The sequence below is a fragment of the Nematolebias whitei genome, chromosome 1, assembly GCF_014905685.2.
Source record: "Nematolebias whitei isolate Nwh7 chromosome 1, NemWhi1, whole genome shotgun sequence".
Taxonomy (NCBI): domain Eukaryota; kingdom Metazoa; phylum Chordata; class Actinopteri; order Cyprinodontiformes; family Rivulidae; genus Nematolebias; species Nematolebias whitei.
In genome coordinates this window covers 4,071,135-4,074,442 of record NC_056498.1, presented here as the reverse complement: position 1 = coordinate 4,074,442, position 3,308 = coordinate 4,071,135, and positions in this window count along the sequence as shown.

Sequence of the window (3,308 nt, the reverse complement as noted above, 5' to 3'; positions counted from 1 at the left end):
ACGGTGACACCGATCTCCAACTGAGCTCACCAGCATGCGTTCCAGACGGCCGCAGCGAACAACACGTTACGCTGTTGCGTACATGTTCAGAGGCGGGAGGAGACGTACGCTCCCTCTGCAGGGCAGCTGACGTCATCCCCAAACGGTGCACCTCTTTTCCTGTCTGCCGGCCCGCATCGCAGCCGGAGAACAAGGTCCCAGAGCAGAGGTTCTCCTGGCTCGTCACTCCACCTTCCTCTCAGGGGAGCTGCAGAAGCTTTTTGTTGGAGGGCCTTCATCATCGAGAGATCATTTTCAAGATGCTCCACGGCTGCACAACGCCTCCCCAGCTCTGCTACGCCAGTCCCTCCCATAAGACGTCCCCGGCATCCAGAAGTTCAACTTTTCCCGGACTCTGCCAACAGGGGGCCTTCTAGGACAACAAACCACTGAGTTCAGGGGAAGATAACCAGGTGTCGGTTTGCTAGATGTGTGTAGATGACACGATGTGGAATAAACATCATTTTATGATGAAGTGTCTTTTAGCCAGGCTGTCAGCTCGGATGATCTGAAAGCGGCTCATCACACACACTCATCACAAATGAGCCTTTTAAGATTGTTTCATTCACTGCCGGCGGTGCCAAAAAGCGCTCCCGCGGCACGAGCAGCCTTCACCTATAAGGCGCTGCGTTATGAGAGCGTGCACGCAGTTCTCAGCGCCCGTTGTTCACGTCAACGTAAACGTGAGACCACGGTACGAGCCCAGTAATGTATCTCGCTCTCGGCAGGAGCGACATGCGTTTTCACTGTAGGGGTGTCAAATGCGCGCTCCCACGGCGTCAACAGTTTCACAAGCCTCACTGCGGCTCTGCTCCTTCATCCTCGAAGAAGATTTTCTGAATTAATATTGCAGCTTGTGGAATCACTCAAAAGCTCACGTGATTTGCAGCCAGGAATGAATGTGTTCTGCAGGACGAGCCCAGTGGTAACCTCGCCACACCGATGCCGGGCGCTACTTCCTGACCACACCAGCATCAAACGCGCGCTCCCAGGGCAATCCTCGCTTAAGACGTCGCATCAACGAGGGTGCACACACAACACTCTTCAGGGCACGTCGGCTCATACGTGCACCCGCTCCCCGAGCGTTTACATGGAACAGCGGCACACAACGTGAGCACAGCACAGATGAGCCGCATCCCACAGCATCAGCAAAAGCACAAACGATTTGCATGCTCGGGGGCGCGCGTTTTTTCTTTCTCCTTCAGCGCGCACCAGCTCACATCATCATGCATGTGAGCCCACAGCATAAACGCGTGCCCGCTTTATAACTTTATAAACGAGTGGCAATGAGCGCGCGCTCCAGACAGATTGGTGAACCGTTTTTCATCAGGGGATTCACGCTGCAGTACAGCTCAAACCCTGGTGCGGAGGAACTCTAGTGACGTTTTCTGTCATTTCTATAACAGATCTCGTCCCCTCTCGCAGAAGCTCAGGAAATTCTGATTAATGCAATTTCCAGAGTCTCAGAAGGAGAGGAAAACACAGGGTTCCTCTCTCGTCACTCCCTGGTCCCAACAAACCGGAAAGATTAGATTTATTCTAGATTTGTCAATTTTGAACTGTGAGAAACAACATTCTATTAATGCGCCCGAGCCGCTCTGCAGCCGCCGCACAGAGCAGGGAGGAGAATTCTGCTTTATCTGGACATCTGCTGCTGCTGAGCAGTTTGTACAGACAGGTGGCAGCAGTGCAACTCACGTGAAACCGGTAGAGTGACATCAGCTGTTTTTCCGTCAGCAGACCTACATCACACATGTCAGACTTCACAGAGGCACATACATTTAACGAGCTGTGGGGGCACTGTGGTTCTTCACACAGCAGCTCATTTAAATGTTTTTGGACTGTCGCACAGGGTTTGGAATGCGATTCAACACTTTGCCTCTGTGCTGCGGAATCATCAGGGTTTTTGATTCACACAGACAGCAAGTGACTGTTGCATACATAACTGGCAGGAGATGTATGCGCTCAACCCATGTGCCACATTGTGAGACAGATGCTGTGTGGGGCACACCCAATCTGCTCTCCATTGGAGTAGGGTACATCTCCTGTGTTTTGAACAGGGGACGGATGTGATGTCCAAAGACGGTCTTTTGCGGCATGGGGACTGGGGACCTTCCATCCAGAGCTGATGGCTCAGACGCGGCAAAAATCCTGCGAGCGGCTGTGCACCTGTTGCAACACGAGAGAACACTCGATGTCAACTATAATTATCATGGAGCCCACGGGACGAACTACCGCTAGGGGTGGACATGTTTGCTCACAGCCTGTGGTCGTAATGCTTCTTCACCTCCCTCACTCCCTCTGATATCATGGTTTTCTGAACCGAGATCAGGAGGAGGGACTGACAGCTCTTCTGTCCCAAGTGCGAGAATGCATCATGGTCCCCAGTCCTACGACACTTGTTATCGGGGCGCTCGTGGAACCTGCCGTAGAGGGAGGACGCTCTCCTCCAGGCGGGAGGAGCGATCAGGAGTTAATCAGAATAGGCCAGCACCTTTGGTCTGGCCGCTGTGCGGATCCTTTTGAGAGGATGGATCTCTCTCAAGATGTAGTGCATACGATTCAGGATTCACGTGCTGCAACCATCACAGCGTTGTTCACATCAAGTGGTCGGTTTTTCAGCGTTGCTGTACAGAAAAAGGTGTAGAGGCCATTTCATGTCCACTAGGTGGTGTGCCGTCCTTTCTGCAGCAGCTGATGGACAGAGATCTGGCATTCAGCTCGAGTAAAACGTTCACTGCGGCTATCTCTTCCTGTCACAAAATTTTTGGGGACAGAACTGTTTTTTTAATCATCTGATGATGACGCGTTCTTAAAAGGTGTACAAGAAGGCGTAGAGGCCACCTCATGTCCACTAGATGACATGCTGTCTTTTCTGCAGCAGTCGATGGACAGAAATCTGGCATTCAACACGATTAACATATGCTGCAGTCTTTTCTTCTTGTCACGATGTTTTCTGAGACAGAACAGTTTTAATCATCTGCTGATGAAACGTTTTGTAAATGGTGTACAGAGAAGGCGTAGAGGCCACTTCATGTCCACTAGACAATGTGCTGTCCTTTTCTGCAGCAGTCGATGGACAGAAATCTGGCGTTCAGCACGATTATCGTATGCTGCAGCCATGTTTTCTTCTTGTCTCGAAGTTGTCGGAGACAGAACAACCTTTAATCATCCTCTGACGGAGCGTTTTGTAAAAGATGTATATAGAGAAGATGTAGAGGTCACCTCATGTCCTCTAGGCGGTGTGCTGTCCTTCTGCAGCAGCTGAT